Source organism: Amblyomma maculatum, chromosome 11 (genome assembly GCF_055883805.1).
Source record: "Amblyomma maculatum isolate TAMU_Amacu chromosome 11, ASM5588380v1, whole genome shotgun sequence".
NCBI classification, from domain to species: domain Eukaryota; kingdom Metazoa; phylum Arthropoda; class Arachnida; order Ixodida; family Ixodidae; genus Amblyomma; species Amblyomma maculatum.
Window position 1 is genome coordinate 80,618,678 of NC_139354.1, and position 22,106 is coordinate 80,640,783.

A 22,106-nucleotide genomic window follows, 5' to 3' on the forward strand; every position below is an offset into this window, starting at 1 on the left:
AGGGAAAACAAACCGATGCCATATTCATGGATTTTCGCAAAGCATTTAACAAGGTGTCGCATAACAAACTAATTCATAAACTAAGCTATTATATAAAAAACGACCAGATACTTACATGGATCACAGCCTACCTTTCAAACAGATGTCAATTTGTCACCCTAAACCATACTTCTTCCAACAGTGCCCCCCCCAGGGATCCGTTTTGGGACCACTTTTATTTTTGCTATTTATTAATGATATTGTGTCTGGCCTTTCTGTCCGCGTGAAGCTTTACGCAGATGATTGTATACTGTACAAAGAGGTTTCTTCAGTTGATGACCAGGTGTGTTTGAATAATGATCTAGAAAAGGTGATTGCGTGGTGCAACGATTGGCAGATGTGTATTAATTGTGAGAAAACCGTTTTAATGAGAATTACACACAAGAAAAGTCCTCTTCATTTTGTGTACGGTACTAACAACACATCATTATTGGAGGTAACAGAATATAAATATTTGGGCTTATGGATTACTAACAACCTTTCATGGACAAAACACATAGATGCGGTTGTAGCTAATTCACTGCGCAAACATTTTCTCTTGAGGCGCTCACTGAAGTTATCTCCGCCCAGTGTCCGCCTATTAGCTTACAACTCCCTCATCCATCCACTGTTAGAATATGCCGTAATTATGGGACCCTTTCACCTTAACTAACATTCATAAACTTGAGCGCATACAGCATAAGGTCGTTAGGTTTGTATTCAATTCATATGGCCGTGCGTCTGTCAGCGAGCTTGTGAAGCGTAGTGGATTACCTTCTGTGACTGAGCGCAATCGTATCTGCCGATTAAAGTTTCTTTTCCAGCTCGTAAAAGGTCATTATAATGTTAACACTTCCAATTATATTACTTACTATTCAGGTTATAATACGAGACAAAGGCATGCACTAACAATAACCCCTGTGAACGCGCGAAATAACTGTTTTAAATATTCTTTCTTTCCGAGGACAATTACGGAATGGAATAAACTTAATAGCGAGACGGTAACTCAAAGTTCTTTACTAATGTTTGAAAAGTGTCTGCAAATTTTATGAATTTGAGTGCGTTTATATGCTTGTATTTCTTTTTGTTTTTCCCACCCTGCTATGATCTGTATCAGATCGCAGTACCTATAAATAAATAAAAAAAAATAAAAAATTGTTTAGTTTTAGACATTTCATTTGAGCCCAGGCATTAATTTTGGAAAGCGCGCTATTGGCTTGACTACACAAATCGGCACATGATCTACATGAAAAAAAAAATCCAACTAGCGTCATCAGCAGAAATTGTGTAATGTGCGGTTTCATCAATGCGGACTATCTCATTGATGTAGAGGATGAATAGAAACGGCCCCAAAATGCTTCCCTGAGGGACACCTGTTTTAATGTATTTTATCGAAAAATGTTCTCCTCTAATGGTGACAAATTGAGAACGATATTGCAAGTAGGATTCAATTAATTAATATGTGTGCGATACCTCTGATACTATAGTGATCACGCATTTTAGGCAGAATTTTATGATTAATTAAGACAAAGGCTTTTGAAAAATCCAGAAAAAGTTCAAGTACCATATTTCTGCATTCAAACTTTTCTAAAATGTATTTCTTTTGGTCAAATAATACGAGTTCTGTACTTTTGGATTTGCGGAAACCATACTATGACGAATTTTTGAAGTTAAAGCGGTCAGTCAAAGAAGCCAGGCGTTTCAAAATGATTTTCTCCAAATCTTTGGAATTTGAAGCACACTTCCGACACATTTCCACCGTCAGCGCGGAAATGAAGAGAAAGTGCGCCGACTTGAAGCTTCTCGTGTTCGAAGGGGAAACAAATGAACTTACTACGTACATCGCGATGCCGGAGGACTACGGTAAAGGCGTCATACATGAAGTACCTTTGTCCTTTTTGGAGGAAGTCATTTTGAAAAGCCTGATAATCTACGGGATTCTACCGGTCCTGGGAGTGCAAAGACTCGGAAGAAACTCGAGGACAGTTTTATTGCTGTTTGAAGACAAACAGGCGCCGCGGTGGGTGAGACTCACGCTCATGGCGCCACCATGCGTTCTCTACCGCAAGAAGTTTAAAGTTCGCAACGCGTGCGGGCGGCTGGGACACCGCGAAGACGTCTGCCCGGACTCCGCAAATGTGAAATGCCGTGGCTGTGGCATGGAACAACAACCACAAGACCCTTTCTGTGAGTGCAAGTGTCAACTGTGCGGGAGGGGACACCCGCTCGGTGACAAAAAAATGTCGAGAACTCTACCGCGTTCCATAGGAGATCAAGAAGAGGCAATGGGAACGCATGGTAACCATGCAACAGCAGCAGCAACTTCAGCAGCAGCACCAGCAAGTCGAAGCGACCGTCGAGGAGAATCACCGAGGTCGTTGGAAGGTCAAGCAGGAGAAATGAGGAATTTCGTGCCAGAACCGACTCCTTCCCGAGGGGGGAGGCGACTACCGAAGGGCGTCAGCAACGCGGCCAGACGAGCTCCCGCTCCAGGGGACGTTCCGGATCCAGACGCATAGGGAGATTCAGCTCCAGGGACCCGGAGAACCCTTGGACTAAAAAGCGAAGCCCAAGCAGAGACCGTAAAAATGTAATCTTTGGAAGTGGGGTTTCCCAGGCAAAAGATAAAAAGGATGAGGAGATCCCTAAATTAAGAATAGAAGGTGGGCAGCTTTAATATATCTTTAATAAGCTCGCTCAAGAGTTGCATAGACCAAAAGGGCAAGCGCGTACTGTGACCCACGCCTTCCATAGAGTGCAACCAAAATTGGTATCGAAATCAACTGCCCTGGCCCATAAGACGGCGACTCCCACAGAGCCTGCGGCATCGGAAGAGGAAATAATGATTGTAAACTAGGCTAGACCATGCCCAATGAAGCGCAAAAGGGAAGCACTACAGAAAAATGGTAGCACTACAGAAAAGATTTAAAGCCAAAATCGAAGCTAAATTCGAATCTTTCATGACCCAAATTATGGGAGCAATAAATCAAATTCAAAGCCAGATCCAAACCCTTACGGGCGAAGCACAACTCCAAAGTGCAGAATTAGCTGCCATAGGAGAATGGTAACAAATAGCTGAGGAAAACGTCGACCAGCTCCATAATAGTCAGAGGCGCACCAAGTGAGTCTTTAATCTGGCAGTGGACCTGTCGCTGCTTCCAACGCAAGCGGGTGTTAGTGCAACTGTAGTGGATGCTATTAGATACGAAACCAATATTTTCTAGGAGTGTGCGTTTGGAAGAAGCTCCGTAAACCCCGCTGCGCTCTTTCTGGGGAAAAATAGTTTCGAACACTTCAGCCCGCAAAGGTGGTTCGAGTTACCGTGTTTCACGTGGTTCAAAACTGAAAACGAGTCGTGTCCTGCACACGCGAAAACTCAGAAAAGCCTTGTTTCAAGTGCGAAACGCTTTAAGCCAGCGTGTCGAAAGACGTAAAGGTTCAATGTCACTGATGAAGTTCACTTCTCAGAGATCACTGCAGTCCCATGGCAAGTCCGGATTTCCGGCTGTCTGCTTTACCCTTCAAGAGACGGGTAAAGCAGGAAAACTTTCTGTATACCAATCTTTTTCAAGTGACAGAGGTGAGAAATCACGTGTCACAAGGTTGGTTAAGAGGAAAGTTTCGGCAATCGTACACGACATCAACTCGAAAGAAATTGAGGCAGTGCTATTGGAATTTCTTGCTGGATGAAAAGAGCAACCAAGAGTGTTCTTAAATTTGTAGATACCTCATAGCAGAAAAAGATGAGATTCAGGGCCCTCTTTTGTAAAGGAATAATGATAGCCGGAAGTGACCCCTGGCTAAGTGTTGGTGAATTCAATGCCGTGCACTCGGAATGGGGTTACACTGAACAAGATCCTAAAGGCAGGCAGTTATAGGAGGACTCGCACGAGCTGGAACTCATCTTGCAAACGGACCCTAGCATTCCTTTCAGGGTGGGTAACAGCGTCTGCGGAAACACTTCCCCTGACTTCACCTTTTCAAAAAAGTCTGACAGATCCGAACTGGCAAAATTCGGAGCAAAATGTCAGCAGTGACCATTTCATTCTGGCCTAGATCCTTAAACAAGGAGAGAAGACGCGTCGTGTGTGTCAACCAAGTTCTGCACAATGAAAACTATTTAGGGAAAATGGAGAGAAAGCTGCCGGACGGAGGATTACAAACATAGGAAATTGAATGGAGGCCTTCATGCGTTACGTTGGGGAGGCAACAAAGACTCTTGAAGGGGACGATGCCCCGGAGATAGCTGACAGCAAACGTCTGCACGTTTGGGAGGCAAAGCGTTCTATGGAGCGCAGAATAAAGAAGCAAAAATGGAACCGTAATCTTAAAAGGAGAATAGTTAGACATAACAGAGAAATTGAAAATTAAGCGGTCAAGTTATGCGAACAGAATTAGTGCAGCAGATGCGACGAGATGGAATGGGACATGAGCCTTTCCAGAGCCAGGGTCTGCTGAAACACCTATTAGATGCAACCAACTAAAACTCCCAATCACGAATTGGATTATGAAAAGCCAGGTACGAATTTAAGGGTTCAGACGTAGAATTTATGGAGACAATAATCAATATGCACATTCGCAATACTCATAGTACCCCCTCCCAAAGTACGACGGAGCTCCCATCGTGGAGCTGGGCACGCCCATCACGGAGGCGGAGATCAGAGCAGAAATATTGGGACTAAAAACAAAATCGGACGCGAGCCCTGACGGGATAACTAATAAAATTGTTAGAAACCTGAATGATGATTCCATCAGCACTCTTACTGAGTATATGAAAGAAATTCGGACTCAAGGCCACCGGCCTCGGCAGTGGAAATCGGCAAAAGTAATTCTAATCCCATTGCCCGGCGAACCCCTGAAAGTACAAAATATAAGACCTATTTCTCTAACCTCATACATGGAGAAATAGATGAAGCATGTAGTCCAGACACGACTGACGTGCTTTATGGAGAAAAACAACGACCTGTGGCCGAGCGAGATGGTCGGCTTCCGACCGGGCTTGTGCAAACAGGAGGTAATGCTCCGACTCATATACGACATAGTCGATTCTCGTTCTAGAGACGCCAAAGTGATTCTTGGCCTGAACTTGACAAATGTTTTTGATAAAGTTAAGCATGAAGCAATCCTCTGCGGTCTCTAAGAAATTGGGGTAGGTGCACGAACATACCAGTACATTAGGGACGTTTTGTCAAACAGAGCTGCCTGCATGAAGTTTCAAGACATTCAGTTCCCCACAGTGAAGTTAGGGAGCAGGGTAACGCAGCAGGGCTCGGTTCTCTACCCGTTCCTTTTCAGCGTGGCGATGAGGGGCCTCCCAGAAGCTCTAAGGAGAATAAAGCGGCTAAATTTCTGCATATATGCTGATGACATCAATCTCTTAACTAACCAGAATAGCAATGCGAGCATTGGGGAGCGCCTACAGGCGGCGGTGGACACTCGTAGACTATGCTGCCAGTAGGGCCATCACGTTCCGCAAAAATCGGAATTATTCATCTATAACCCAAAGTCACTCCGATGGAATTGCAGTTCGAAATTTCGAAAGGAAACTAGTTCCCAAAGTAGATAAAATAAGATTCTTAGGACTATTTAGTCAGGAGAAGGATATAATAATGGGACAATCAGAATGCTAGAGGGATATGCCGCGCAAGCCATTGGAATGTTTAGAAGGATCGCGCTGAAAGGACGAGGCCTGAAGGAAAGAAACTTGCTTTAACTAACCCAAGCTCACGTAATGAGCCGCGTCAGCTATGCCACGACTTTCCTAAATATCAGATGGGAGGAGAAGAAGAGATTAGACTCTCTCATTTGACGATGCATAAAGAGTGTCCAGGGCTTACGAATTACCACATCCACAGGGAAGCTCCTTTCCCTAGGAGTACAGAATAGCTGGGACGTAACAGCAGAGGCTCTCAGAATTCAACAACTGGAAAGAATAAGTGTAACGACCACGGACAGAACTATACTCAATATGGTAGGCCTGCAGACAGATAGGGGACTACGAGAAAAATCGAGCAACCCGCAGGAGTATAGAGAAAATCTAATCATCTCCCCCCCCCTTCCTCGTAACATGCGTCGCATATTCAACATAGAGAGAGAGAGAGAAGAGAGCTGAAGCACTAATAAGACACTTGGACACTAATAAGACGATGGACAGCAAATCGGTCGCGTAGGTGAATGCGGCAACTGGCAAAACGGGGGCGGCGTTGACATCGGTGGTCGGCGGACGAGTTGCCCCGGTGTCGGCCGCAATCATTACAAGCCGCAACACTGAAACGGCTGAAGAAGTAGCAATAGCGCTCGCTTGCGTCAGAACGGAAGCCAAATTCATAATTTCCTATAGCAAAACTGCCATCTGGAATTTTGGAAAGGAAATGGTCTCGCCGGAAGCGGAAAGGATTCTGGCCAGTAGACGACTAAACAGGAAAATTTACCTAATTTCAGCCCCTGCACACGTGTCCGTTCCTGGCCGCGAAGCGGCCCTCGAGTTAGCCCCAGCTCTCTATTTCCGTGTAACTCTAGAGTCGCCCGACTGCCGGAACATGGACGAGCATCGCAAAAATTATACGAAGATTCTCGAAACTTATAGGTTATGGAGGAGACTGGTGCCATCACCAGATAAAAGCCTAAGCAATAGGGAATCAGTCGCATGGCGGCACCTGCAAGCTGGGAACTACGCAAACCCGGTGTGGGCATATTATGTCCAGATGGACGATATAAAAAGCGATAAGTGCAAGCACTGTGTAAAAAGAGGGACCCTCGACCACAAAAGATGGGAAAGTGCTAGCTCCCCAGATGTTTCATACAAAAAGACCAGTTGTTTTATATGTGCATGGATAGTGGCACAATTTAAAAGCTTTGGCTAGGAGGTATGGCTTTGGAGTGGTGTTCTCGACCCCTAGTAGAGTTTCAGGAATAAATTGGCGAATGTGGCTAGGTAAAATCCTTCATTTCGAGTGAATCTTGAGTAATATAATGTAAAAAGAACGTTGCGTACCAGACACCATTATTGTGCGGTCCTGTTTATGGGGATTATACTTAAATATGTTTAAATGTACAATTACGGGAGCACGTTAAGTGTGTAGACATAGGTAGAGGTACCACTTTGCGACACTGTCATCTAAGAAATGTAATAAAATTAAACTTAAATATAAAAGAAATGTAAAAGAATTATAAGAAAGGGCCTTGTTGCTTTACGTTGGTTAGAGCTATGCGCATTTTTGCTGTTCATTCATTCAAAATCAACCCGGTAATAGCTGAAGCTAGACACAATTACGAGAAGGTGACGAATGTGTTAGTAAACCAACCATCGATTTAAGATACAGAGAGTGGGTTTATCTACATGCGGGCAGTGCTTGAGAGTTTAGTGACTCATGTTTAGTTCTGCTTATTGATGATTGAGCGGTGTGCGATGTTTCTTGCCTTCTCTAATTATTTTGTGTTTGCTTCAATAATCTTTTGTTGCGAGTTAGTGCCTATCTTGTTCTCTTTCGCGCTCGAGTTTTTGTTTCGCTCTGCTACTTTCAAGACGACACCTTAGCAAGCCCAAATCACCATCCGTCTGCAAATAGCCTTAATTTGCTACTTACAAACAAAACGATTGGATGTGCTGAGCAACGTTGCTGCCAGTAATATGACACCTGCTTCCCCTGTTTCTAAGAGTTTAGTTTTAGCCCTTGGCTTCAGCAATAGCGCACATCAGGTATAATGCACTACAGTTCTAGCTACAGTTCTACCTATATATATATATATATATATATATATATATATATATATATATATATATATATATATATATATATATATATTGTTACGAAGGGGTAAGACGTCGGAGCGCTGAACTACAAGACGATAGCGTAGGGAGCTCAGCTGGTCAACGGCAGCGCGTCCGGCACGAGAGTCCTTTTTCAACGTCTTTCTCCTTCACCTGTCTTCTAAACTTCATCTTCTTCCGTGCTGTTACATTTTCCCCCTTTGCAGACGAAGCCCCCCGGGCGAGGTAGTTATTCGTTTCCACGAGAGTGACACGGCTTCATCCGGGCGACATGGGCAACTTCAGTTCTGACTGAACGACGACCACTTGCTGTCATACGTGCTATTTGGTAGTTCACTTCACTGACGCGTTCAAGCACAACGTAAGGGCCAGCGTAATGCGCCAACATTTTCTGCGCTAAACCACGCTTTCGGAGAGGTCGCCAAAGCCACACTAAATCTCCAGGGGCGTAAGACACATGGTTATGCCGGCTGTCGTATCGAGCTTTTGAACGCTCTTGAGAAGCGAGAATTTGCAAACGGGCGAGACGGCGAGCTTCTTCGGCTCGACAAAGAGTTTCCGCAATGCACGGTTCATCATGGACGGAGTAAGGGAGAATGGTATCTAGACAATACCGGGGAGGACGGGCATATAGCAGGAAGAACGGGCTATAGCCAGTAGTCTCATGGGTTGCGGTGTTGAATGCAAACGTTATAAATGGCAGTATAGTATCCCAATTCTTGTGGTCAGATGCGATGTACATAGATAGCATGTTTGTGAGTGTGCGGTTTGTGCGCTCCGTCAAGCCGTTGGTTTGAGGGTGATATGGTGTGGAATGCCTAAAATGCGACGCACACAAACGAAGAAGCTCTTCCACAACATCTGCCATAAACTGGCGACCTCGGTCACTGATGATCACTCGCGGAGGTCCATGGCGGAGGATCACAGAACGGAGCAAGAACAGGGACACGTGGTGAGCGGTGGCTGAGGGAAGAGCTGCCGTTTCGCAGTAGCGGGTGAGGTAGTCGGCACAAACCACGATCCAACGATTTCCGTCAGATGACTTCGGGAAGGGACCCATAAGGTCGATTCCGATTTTCTCAAATGCGCCACGTGGTGGAGTCACAGGATGCAGCAGGCCCTGTGGCGTGGACGTAGGGCGTTTGTGTCGTTGGCACTCAGTGCAGCTCGCCACATATCGCTCAGTTGTCTGGCGCATCTTTGGCCAATAAAACCGGTCGCGGGCACGATGGAGCGTTCTTGCAGAGCCCAGGTGACCGGAAGTGGGGTCGTCGTGCATGGCGCGTAAGATGCACGAGCGGTAGCTCTCGGGAACCACAAGCAGAAAATTCGTACCGGTGCTTGAGTAAGCCTTTTTGTACAAAAGGCCATCACGGAGACAAAATGGGCTGGAAGCAGTGGAATCCCGCGCCTCCGCAAGCAGGGGCTCGAGGCTTATGTCGGTCTCTTGCGCAGTCCGCAGAGCCGAGGCGTCGGGAAACTCGGGCACGACGGAGGCGATGTAATGATCGAAATCACCAGAGTCACATTCGGTTGTAGGAAGAGGAAGGCGTGAAAGGCAGTCTGCATCGGCGTGTTTGCGGCCACTCTTGTACGAAACAGTGAAGTCGTACTCTTGCAGACGAAGGGCCCACCGTGCCAGACGACCAGATGGATCACGAAGGTTGACAAGCCAACACAGGGCATGATGGTCCGTCACAACCGTGAAATGGCGTCCATACAGGTAGCACCGAAACCGCTGAACAGCGAAAACTACAGCGAGACAATCCTGCTCCGTAACAGTGTAGTTGCGCTCAGGTTTGCCGAGGGAACGGCTTGCATACGCAATTACATGCTCGCCTGTTGTCGAACGTTGCACAAGCACAGCGCCAACACCAATCCCACTTGCATCAGTGTGGACTTCAGTCGGAGCGGAGGGGTTGAAGTGCCGTAGTATGGGATGTGACGTTAGCAGAAACTTTAGTTGGCGAAAAGACGCGTCGCAATCTGAGGTCCGGTCGAAAGGGACGTCCTTTTGTAGAAGGGATGTCAGAGGGTAGGCGGCGTCGGCAAACCTTGGAATGAATCGTCGAAAGTAGGAACACAGGCCCAGAAAACTGCGGAGCTCCTTTTGAGTCTGTGGTCGTTGGAATGCTGCAACTGCTGCAGTCTTCTGTGGATCTGGCCGAACTCAATCGCGGTCGACGAGATGCCCGAGTACCAGCGCTTGACGTTCACCAAAACGGCACTTTTTAGAATTCAGGACAAGGCCAGCCTTCTGTAGGCAATCTAACACAACAGCGAGTCGCGTGTTATGTTCAGTAAAAGTCCGGCCAAAAATAACAACATAGTCTAAATAGCACATGCAGATTTCCCGCTTGAGGCCACGAAGTATTGTGTCCATAAATCTGTCAAATGTGGCCGGCGCATTACATAGGCCGAAGGGCATCACGTTAAATTCAAATAGGCCATCCGGGGTAACAAATGCAGTTTTTTCCTTGTCAGCAGGATCCATCGGAATCTGCCAATAACCCGATCGCAAATCAACTGATGAGAAATAAGACGCGGAAAAAAGGCAATCTATGGCATCGTCGATGCGTGGTAGAGGATACACATCCTTTTTAGTGATGGAGTTGAGGCGACGATAGTCAATGCAGAACCTCCATGTTCCGTCTTTTTTCTTCACCAATATCACGGGAGCAGCCCAAGGACTGGAGGATTCCTGTATTACGCCCCTGTTCAACATGTCTTGAACTTGCTCGGTGATGATCTTACGCTCTGATGGTGACACGCGGTACGGCTTTTGACGGATCGGATGGGCAGATCCCGTGTCAATCCTGTGGCGTGCGCGCGACAGCGGAAAACGTTGCGAGCCGTTGGACTGCGTGAAATCAAAGACGGATAGGTGCTGGGACAAAAGGTTCTTCAATATCTGTCGTTGTGAGGTGTTCAACGATGCGCTGATCATCGGAAGAAGCTCTTCGTCAGCAGGTGAGTTAGTAGCGGGGTTGTCTAGGGAAGGAGTAACGACAGCTACACAATTCGGGAGAGTTGCGCTACATGAAGCTAGTTTGGAACCCGCTGGAAAAACAACTGGTTCCGATGAGCAATTTATAGTCCACAGTCCGGTACGGCCCTCTTTCACGCGAACCAAACAATGCGGCACTAACGCATTTTTCTTTACGCACTGTAAATTAAGAGGCGCCACAGTAGCCTCAAAAGAGTCGTTAATAGCACGGGAGCAGGACACCTGGACACACACTGCTGAATGTGGCGGTATGACGACTTCATCACACACACACAAAACGTCTTCATAATTTGATGTCTCTTCCAAAAGTTCACGAGGAAGAGAACCACTAACACTTAGCTCTCCCGTTCGACAGTCAACTGTAGCGCCGCACATACGCAGGAAGTCAATTCCCAAGATTACGTCATGTGCAGATCGGGGCAGTACTGCAAACTCCGCCGGAAACACTGTGCCCCCCAAGGAAACTTTAACGCTGCATACCCCAACCGGATACAATAACTCTCCACTTACTCCATAAAAATTTGAAGTTTTGTCCGAAACAAACATAACTTTGTTCTTCAAAAGGTTCTTAAAATTTAAACTCATTACTGAAACTGTAGCACCAGTGTCTACCAACGCCATCGTTGGCAAACCATCAACAATCACATTGACCTTGTTCTTTAACATGAACACAGACGGAGGAATAATAGGTAGCAGCGCACATTGTCCAGCGACCTCACCTCCATTGGCCGCGCTGGCTAGTTTTCCTGCGTTGGTGGTGGAGATCGGCGCCGTGGAGACGGGGAGCGGCGCACACGAAATGACGGAGGTGGTGTCACACTACGGTCAGACGCTGGCGAATGGCTGCGGTGCCCTTCGTTTTGAAAACGGCCCCTCCGGGAAGGATGTTCTGGCCGATAGTTGTCGATGTAGGGCTGGACGATGCGTCGGTTCGGTGCCGTCGGGGGATTCCGAAACGATGTGCGCCGATTACAGTAGCGGGAAATGTGACCCGCGGCACCACACCGGTAGCACACCGGAAGAGGTCGCTGAAAAAGTGGCGTGTCAGCTGGTTCCTGCATGGTAGGCCGCGACGAATATCCGGATGGTGGTTCCGGAACGATGTAGTTGTCCGGCGGTCGGCGCGATGTACGACTGGAGTAAGAGCGAGGATCTGTACGCTGACGGCAAGAGAATTGTTGGAAATTCTCTTCAGGCCTTGGTCGCGGAGTGTATAGGTCTTCGCGGCAGACAAAGTCGGTGACATTCGCGGACATCGGCGGGCACGCACCCCCACAAGTTGGACGAGCATATACGTCCCCTCCGAAGCCATTGGGCCGGACAAGCTGCTCACGTCGTGACATCTCATCTCGAACAATCTCACGGATGGCGCACAGGAGGCTTTGAGATGGCGATTCTTCAATGCTAGCCACTGTAGTCACATTTGCGAACCGTCCAAATTTCGGTGTAATGCGGCGAGTCTTTAGGGCCTCGAATGTTCGGCAGTGCCGGATAACGTCAGAGACCGAACTCAAGTTTTCCTTGGCAATTAGGAAGTGGTAGACATCTTCCGCAATGCCCTTGAGCAGATGGCCTACCTTATCATCTTCAGTCATCCTGCTGTCGACGGTCTTGCACAACTTGAGTATGGCCTCTATGTAGGTGGTGCAGGTTTCTCCGGCTGCCTGGGCCCTCTGAGCAAGTGTCTGCTCTGCCTGTTTCTTCTTTGCAGCTAGGTCACCGAAACATTCCTTGATGGCTTCGACAAAGCTTTCCCAAGTTGTCAGGGAGTCCTCGTGGTTCTCATACCACATCAAGGCGGTTTGCGTCAAAAAAAGACTACATTGGCTAGTTTAGCCACTGAATCCCAGCGGTTTAGCGGCTCACACGTTCATAATGAGTGAGCCAGTCATCAACATCTTTCCCTGCTTGGCCGGCAAAGGAACGAGGCTCGCGAAATGGTAGCGTCGCATTCGTGGTGGTCGGCGGCGCATCGCGAGACGAGGGTAGAGGGTCCAGTGTTGATGTTCGGGGCTGCTCGGTTGTCCGCTGCATTCTTGTTGAAAAGGGTGGGAGACCAGCGAGGCGACGGCTCCGACGAAGCTCCAGCGATTGAGGATGCGTCTTGAGGGTAGTCGTACCCAGCACCTGACCACCAATTTGTTACGAAGGGGTAAGACGTCGGAGCGCTGAACTACAAGACGATAGCGTAGGGAGCTCAGCTGGTCAACGGCAGCGCGTCCGGCACGAGAGTCCTTTTTCAACGTCTTTCTCCTTCACCTGTCTTCTAAACTTCATCTTCTTCCGTGCTGTTACAAGTTATATATATATATATATATATATATATATATATATATATATATATATATATATATATATATATATATATATATAAATGGGAAGATTTCTAGCGTTTTATATTTTACATACCAATACAACGAGAATAGTGCTAGTGCTGTCGTTCTATAAAATGGGCACTGCATACGTAACAGAGCTATATGCGTGACTAGAATAAAGCACTCAACGTTTTAATATTTCAGTTTAGCAAGTAGAGGTAAACCGAAAAGTTAAATTTTACTTCATTTCATTTCTTAGGCGACAGTGTCGTTCGCAATAAGGAACGCCAACAATATTGTTACGTATATGTCCTGCGTCGCTGGACGTTGAAGAAGACTACGATCAACAGTAGTGAGTAGCTGGTGCTACGAGAAGGTTGGTGCCTACCCGAACATTCACTCAAGTCATCAGCCGTTGCTTTCTCGAGCTAACCTTCTTGCCACGTATCATCTTGGTGGAGGTGACCAAACATCCCCGTGCGCACAGACTACCCCTTTCGCTGCCAAAAGCTGGATTTGCGCAGTGGCCGGCACCTTCCTGGGCTCTCAACGACGTCGACAGCTACTACTATAACCTCCGACGCAACCCCTACCACCGCGACAACTTCGGCTCTGCCAGTCGTGCTCACGAAAATCCGCCACCCTCCCATCTTTAATGGAGAAGACAAGACTGACGTGGAAGATTGGCTGGATGAGTACGAGTGCTTCAGCAAGAACGAACACTGGGACGCGACCCTAATGCTGGCCAACATCATTTACTATTTGGCGGGAACAGCTCCCACGTGGTTTCAAAATCACGAATAAGAGTTGGTGACGTGGCAGTCTGCAATGAAAATATTCAGGCTCTATTCAGGAAGCCCTTCGGTCGGGCTCTCGCAGCAAAAACAGAACTTTTGTCTCGCATCCAGTACTCCATGGAGTCCCACCTTGCCGACACTAAAGACGTGCTTGCGTTGTGTCGCAAGGTCAACTGCTCAATGACGGAAAATGACAAGGTAGGCCATATCCTCTGGGGCATTGCGGATGATGCGTTGAGCATCCTGTTCTGCATGGATTGCTCCACCGTCGACTCGGTTCTTCAAGTCTGTCACAAAATCGAGCAGGCTAAACAACGACGCTTCGTACGTCGCTTTGAGCGACTTCCAAACACGGCAGGTACATCATCCTGCATATATCCGGGAAGTCGTGTTGAGTAGGTGTTTCCCAGCGCATTTTTATAAAATACCATCCGTCGCACTATTTATGCCTCAAATGCAAATACATTTGTTTAGTTGATGAAAAACAGCCCATTTAGATGATGGTGCTGCGCTCACTGACGCAGATTTGCTTTTTTTTTGCAGAAATGACCCCCTCCCCCCCAACCTTCCTAATATGTGTTTTAGATAAAAAAAATTAAAATTGAGCTGAACGTCAATTTAGACCTCTTTCACTTCTGGCCTATAATTTACCCTCCAAACTATGAAGAATTCGCATTTTTAGTTATAATCTAAAGTCTTTTTATTTGAAAAATTTATTAGGTGCACAATCTCCTGCTTCCTGTACAATCCCCCTGCACTCAGAGCACGTGACTGTCCTTGTTAGTTTTAGTGCGACTGTTTTTAATATCTGCTGGCTCAAAGATAAGCAACAGCGGCCGCAATCAGCGCGGTAAAAGCGCGCTGTCAAGAGCCGCACGGCTTTATCTCGCGAAAGCCGCAAAGACAAGCTCTGTCGACAGCAGCGTGCAAAGCGCGGATCTGACAGCGCTTCATCGTGCCACAAATATGATCGCAGGAATCGTGGCGCAGGGGCAACACAGCACGCTATCATATATTATTTAAACATTGTGGATTTTCGTTTTAGCAAGTAACAGTGACTATCTTGAAGCTTCCTCGTCGGTACCACATGTAATCTATCATGGTCACAGCAATCGAATAGTTTCTTGTTAATCGGAAGTTAAATCGCACATGGTCATTCCAAGCAAAACCACATTGATGCAAAAGGGCATTCAATCCATGCTCTAAAATCGACTGCAGTCATTTTTCTCTAAAAAAAATCGGCGTGTTTTGCATTTGTGCGAAAGGACATTTGTGAAAGTATTTTTTTCGAGACAATGTTTTTGCGTCGCAATCAATACTTACATTTTTGTTAGAGTACAAATTGCTCTCCGAAACAAATTTGTAACTTACACGAAAACAAGATCAAATTACTGATATTATTTTAGAAAATTGCACTTGCTTTGTTCTTTTATATGACTTCAATAATGGAACAATGGAAGAATGTTTTTCAATTCTTTGGGTAATTAAGGATGGAAACATCCAAGTTTCAAGAAAATATTCATTAGCCTTTGACCTAAAACAATCTTAACGGATTTATATGTTGATACTTAATATTTCACATGATTCAAGCTTGTCCCAAAAAAGCTGGTTATAGTAGGAAACGTTCCAAATTCCGCGAAAGAGAATAACTTAAAGGTCAGGCCTGGAGAAGAAATCATCACCTTGCAGACAAAAAAAAAAAAGATGAAATGCCTCGTGATATACACCAACGTCTTATTTTTAGTCTTATTTTCGTATTTATTTATATTATTTTCATTTTCTGTCAACATTTTATGCGAATAAATCTTGTTTTCCGACAGAAATCATTGTTTCTTTCAAATCCATTACAAGCCACAGCGGCGGGCTACTGAAGTATGACTAAACCTCAGAACAATGACATTTCACCGCCTTTTGTTCTTTTTCGCATATTTTCCATGAAACCACTTTTTGCAAGTGGTAGGCAGCAATATAAAGAAAGCTGCTGAAAAGGCGACATTGGCAGTGCGTGAAACCAATTCTTACGTTTGATATGTTCGCATACTTTTCTGAGAGCAATACTAGCGGACACAAGGAATAAAAATTTTTGTGACGTAAACATATTTTTCAGACTAGACTTCATGGATATAAATGAAGAAATAACGCTTCTCGAGCCTCCGTTATCACTATGGGAAGCCTAATTTAAAGGCAGAATAATATTCTTTATTATTCAAAACGAGAAGCTCGTTGAAGGATGTTTACGGAGTTCTGAATAGCATGGCAGCAAGCTCAATGTTGTAACGGTAATGTCTTAGAGAGTAAATCACAAGAGGCTGTATTTGCCGGAGCCTGAAATAAAACAACGGGAATTAATATAATTTGACTCGAAAATTGCAAAATACATGCATCCAAGAGGACGGCTTTCGAATTTGTATCTATGGTAACCATCGTATAGTCCACCACAGTTTGTTTCAGACCAGCTAGAATTAAATTTTTCATAATGAAATTTTATATTGCTCAAACTGTCAACACTTTCGCGTCAAGGAATGGTTGTAGACAATGGTGACCTCACTTTGTATGACACAAGATTGAAGCACTGAAAACATGAGTTAATAGGATAACAGAAAGCTGAGACATAAAGAATACACAAATCGTGTGTAGCGGTAATCGCTTGCTATGAGGGACTGTATAGTTTTTGTTGTCTTGTAATATTTCTGCTTTGAAGCGGAGATTAACTACCCTGCCTCCATGTCAGAAAAATTTAAGGACATCTAGCCATAACTGACATTGCAAAACAACCATGCTGCGCTAAGTTCACTAAGCGCCACGAGCCTTCAAACTTGATGTAACCGCTGGAACAAATATGTCGCTTGCGATGTATTTGCATTGATTTAGACGACGCAGTAACAAGTTACCTTCGTAAAGAGCACGATTTCATGTGGGAACTATGATGTTAGGTGCAGACGCGTGCATACGTGTTCTGCAATGAAGGCATAGTTCGGCAGTGCCTAACACTGTATAGCTAATAGAATTTAATAAACAATTTCTCTCATTAAATAGATATAACTCGCATAACCCTTTACAGATTAGGAGCTAAGACGTTGGTGAGAACAATGAGCAATCTGAAGCTCATTTATACCTAGGGGCTTCATTCCCAGTGGGGGCCTGAATAACAAAAGTCATTCTTTTCGGAGTATAGAGCCTGTCTTTTAAAAACTACTTTGTTCAATCAACTTAACTACTTTGTAATATTGAACACAGCAAAAAGTGAAAAAGTAAAAAAAAAATATTTTGGTTGCAGCATTGTTGAGATTAGGGTCAGTTTTTACGAGATCCGATTCAACTTAAGCTCGCTGTCGAAGTCGGCTCCCTCGAGGGCGTTATCGCTGTTCGGGCAATGTAAATAACCCACCACTTCGCGACTGACGCTCGACACGTGCGCATAATTGACCAGCACACCATCACACTGAATTCTTCATCCAGGCTGCTGCACAGGACGGCAAAGGAAAGCAGTTCATGTGCGTGCAGAGTCCGTTATAGTACACCGACAAGAGGCACAGAGAGCAGAACCGGATGCGCGACGTGCGAGAGATAAGTGTGTAAAATATAAAGTTCACGGGGAGATCGTTAGCGTTATCGGCGGAGCGAAAACGAGTTTGTTAAAGAAATGCGCAGAGGAACAACATTGCCGTCAGATAGCGGGAAGCCTGGCCGGTCATTTCATCATCCATGGAGACGACGATGGCGGTTACCGTCACTCAGCGAAATGTTCTTGGCAAAGGCCAGGCACACAGAAAAACTACAATTTAAATAATTGGTTGATCCACAGCGGTCAAAACTAGGCAACGAACACTAGAAAAGCAGGTTAATTCGAAGTTCTTCGGCAGGGCAATGTCGCTCTAACATGGTTGGCACTAGCAGCTCTGGCTGTAGCAAATTTTCTCGGGAATAGGGCCGGCGCCACCGCTGAAATTTGTACGATCCGTTTAAACACCGGCACGCCTAGCCTCCTCTCTCACGCATTCTCTTTTGTGTGTGTTTTCATTACATCACACCGCACCGCGCTATCGGATACCGCGTGTTCCGCGTTCTAGCGAGGCCCGCAGACACATGCTTCATCACGCTATGGTGGCTAGCCACCATAATCACGCTTTGACGCCGTTAGCCGCACCATGCGAAATGCCTCGGTGCTTGTCTTAACCCCCTTTCGCCTGCTGTTCGGCCTCACCGCTGCATTTATTTTCGCCAGAACTTTTTCCGACCTCTGCATATACACATTACAAACACACAGAAAAGAAGATATAATATAAAACGTATGTAACAAATTCATGCCACGTTTAAAAAAAAAAAAACCTGTGTAACGTTGGTGTTCTAGATTTCCAGAAGACATGTTATTTGAGATAGTGCGCGCGACTCTAATCGGTGCATAAGAGTCGTCGCTTAAAACCTATCAGCGATGAAGCAATGTTGAAAATACCCGTTATATGTTATGTTTTAAGCGCGTTTTCTTTTTTTTTTATCTGCCTCAAAATGTTTTATTCAATGACGCCAAAGCGTTAAAGAGCTCATGGCAAAGTAAGCCAGGCGGTGTACGGCGTCCATATTAAACAATGATTTGAGATACTTAATAAAAACACCAAATTACGGAGAGTACAATTAGGAGACTATATTTCAGAAATAGGTGCACATAATTATATAATGCATTTGGAGCAAATACCGGTGTTGGGGATTGTGCCTAGACCTACTGGGTGGGTAATTAGAACGATGCAAATATTACAAAGGCTCCCTGGCGTGTGTAACACAGCAGCAAATGTATGAGTACATTATACCATTGTGTATAATACAATACTATACAATACTTGTGTATAATACATACTCCTACAAGTGTATGACTATGAGTATATTAAAACACGAAACGAAGGAATAATGGAAAAGGTGATATTTAATTTCACTCTTTAAAGGAAAGCCTAATCCGCCTGTAAATGTTTTAAGCATATAGAGAATATCTTTGTTTAGGCGATTGTGAATGTTCGTTCCTGACGAGCTTCTACCTCGTCATACAGACGTCCCTTTCAGTAACATTGCGCAGCCGGCGGCAATTCCGTCACCGCTCGATATTGGACTGGACTGTAGCAAATAGCTGCTATTTCAATCCGTTCATTCGGAGTTTGCATCAAGAGCTGGACGCTTGGTCGCTGATATGAGCCAGGGCGGATTTCTTTTTGCCTGCACAACATTCGTTGCGGCGAGTGTTTATTCAACACTGACTTGCGTGTCTTTATTCCCTTGCGTGCTTTTTGCCTGCTCCCTATTCAAAGTTTGGTCGTCGCTCAGGCCCTTATGTCCGCGACAGAAGTACTTGTTTGGAATTGTACCAGTGTGAGTGTCAATGCTCCAAAAAAACACGTCAAGGGAATTATCTTCCGAGAAATCGTTGAGAGCTGTCAGCTGTAGACGCTTTTTATTATCTGCGGGCCACTGTACAGGTCGTTCCCTTACAGCATCTACTAGGCTCGCATCCACTCTTATTACTTCCACTGATTTTTGTCACATTATTGCATATTTATCACGAAGACTATAGATGCGAGATAATTGCCGCATGACAACTTTAATAATGCTCATATCCAATATGAGAACAAGAATGTTCTCGTGCAGCCCGAAATAAGCGCTGGTGTAGCTTAACACTGCAAATATAGAGAATAGAAATGCATAACTACATCTATCAACGTATTTGCCCGCCACGCATGATTGCTTCATAAATTATGCTTTGAACTGCTGAGACAAACTTTACCAAATACTACTGACTCCAGTTCTCTTGTTAAAATAGCCTCCATATTTCTTTCTCGCATGTTTGTCCAAGCCTAAATGTACAGTTTTGATGCATATATGCATACAGGTAAATGGATTATTCTTAAGTGAATAAATAATCATTACATACTGTGGGTTTTAGTTTCTGGCCTGAACGGCCGGTATAAATCGCGCTTAAGGCATTTCTGTGCCGCTCATTGGTTGCAGTTGGCCTCCAGAACGGGCAAGAATTTGAGTCGTGTATGGTGGCTAAGCTGGTACGTGACCTTCTGCGGGCCGCTAAACGGCCGGTCAACTGTTGCCAAACAGGTCGGCCTTAATAGCAGTAAATCGTTCGTACCATAGGCGTAGGCCGACTTCTACCCAACGCAGTACGTGGCCGGCCCCGCCCAATGGCTGAGAAACCATTTTCGATTTGGTCGGCGTTAAGTCGGGAGCCCAAGCTTGTGCCTTGGTCGAGTGCTTACTTCCGTCCAATCTGATACGTGGCCAACCATGAGCCGTAATTCAGCCGAGCACCCTTGACCAGCCAGTTTGGTTTCCGACCAGCTGCCGAAGGTTGGCCATTGATGCACAGCCGGCCAATGCCTCCTTTGATCTTACTGCCCACGGATGCTTCGCTTCGGCTCCACCGCAACGCCGCCGCGGAAGATTTCGCTTCTCTTCTACCATAACCAAAGTTATGCTCTTCAAAATCAGAGCTGCGTAGTAAAAGCTACCATGACTCCTTACTATCCAGGAAACTAGAGGAATGGGCGCATGCCCACATCATATGGGCTAGAGTCGCACATTTTCCGCAATCCCTACATTTTCCGATTTTTAGGCCAGGCAGGAACCTATACACTGCTGTGGCTGGGTTCGGAAATGTGCGCACTTTCACAGGCCTCTATGCGGCTTCCTCCTTTTCGGAGCTTGTTATACGGTTCTCGATATTCCCATCTGCTAAATGTGTACAACCTCGTGATATCGCGAAAAGAGTGCAGCCGCTAGTTTCTTTGAAATGCGTTCCTTCTCGGAGCGATTTGCTGAAATCGGCCGAAAGTTCAACTCTCGGGCTTCCTCGAGCTTCCTCAGAACTTCATGGTTTGGTGCGCAGATCCCCCAAGCAGAAGGATTAATCTCTTAATTTTACTGTTCTACAGTATGCTGCTGCCACTGGTGATAATCTGCCTGAATCAAAACTTCATATCGCTTCGTTAGAGTCATTTAAATCTATCTTTATGTCTTTTTGAGTAAACCCGAGAGTGATAACTGCCTCTTCCGCTGTCGTGACCATAGCTCTTCAGAATGTGTGGCTACTTACAAACCGGGCACCCTCTTTTGTGACCACCGCCATCTGCGCTTTTCGTCCTGTGTACTCCACGCCATCAGTATATTCGAAGTCCTGGCGTCCAGTGTATTTTCGATGCAACATTTCCGCCCTGCCTTTTCGACGTGCTCAATTAAAAGAGTTATGCATGTTCAGTGGCATAGGGACGATTTTTATTGTCTACCTCTCTTCAGCGAGAATTTCCCCTTATATTTTTGTCTGCGTTGGAGAGTGCCACAGCTGCTTGATGATCTGTCTACTCATCGTTGTGCTCATTAATCTATAAAACTGCGCAGACAGCATCGCTTCCATGAGCTCGTTTATGGTGTTGGTACTCCTACGCACATGAGCATTTTAGCCAAATTGTTCTATAAGTAAGCTTCTAATCCATAGCTTCCGTGATTTTTCTTACCTGCAGGGAAAGTTTATGGAACATACATGTTGTATACGCCTGTGAACTGCAAGTTCTAACAAAGAAGCGTCATACACGCAATTGACATAAGTTTTTTTCAAGCTCAAGCTCCCACTTTTGGCCTTCCATGTTTGCACGGAAATTGTTTTAGAAAGCAATAATGATGTTCCGAAAAGGCCTGCCGGATTAGTTTTCTATCTCTGCTGCGGCTTTGTTTTGATTTTTGAATAAATGCAAAAATGTGTTATTTATTTATTTATTTTATACATACTGCTAACACCCTTGCGGAGGTTGCTGCAGGTTTGGGTATAAAATGAAAGCACAAAATAACAAATGTGCACAGTCCATCGTTGTTAACTTTTTACGCAATTCTATATGGCAGTGTGGAACAAGGAATAGAAAAGAAGTATATGATACAATACAATACAATATGATACAATGCAATACAATAAAATATGGTACAATACAATCAGCCTTAAGGCACATGTTTCACAGTACAGAGATCGGGCTAGACATATATAGGGTTCTCAAGAAACAGTTGCCAGCCGTGAACTGAAACTTTCTATTGACGAGCAGTTAACTACTTCATCGGGCAAATCATCCCATGCGCGGACCGCCAGGGGAACGAACGAGAAAATGAGTGTATCACTGTCTGCGCGAAACTCGGCTAGATGCTTGGAATGTCGTCTTCTT

General features: G+C 45.4%; 1 long non-coding RNA gene across 1 annotated transcript in view; it reads left to right on the forward strand.

Annotated features, from left to right (window-relative positions):
- The window catches only part of LOC146174252 (uncharacterized), a 45,138-nt gene extending 23,493 nt beyond the window's left edge, over positions 1-21,645 (forward strand). Inside the window, exon 3 of the long non-coding RNA XR_014702248.1 lies at positions 21,420-21,645. This is a non-coding gene — a long non-coding RNA (uncharacterized LOC146174252). The remainder of the gene's footprint in view (positions 1-21,419) is intronic.
- The last annotated feature ends 461 nt before the right edge of the window (positions 21,646-22,106 follow it).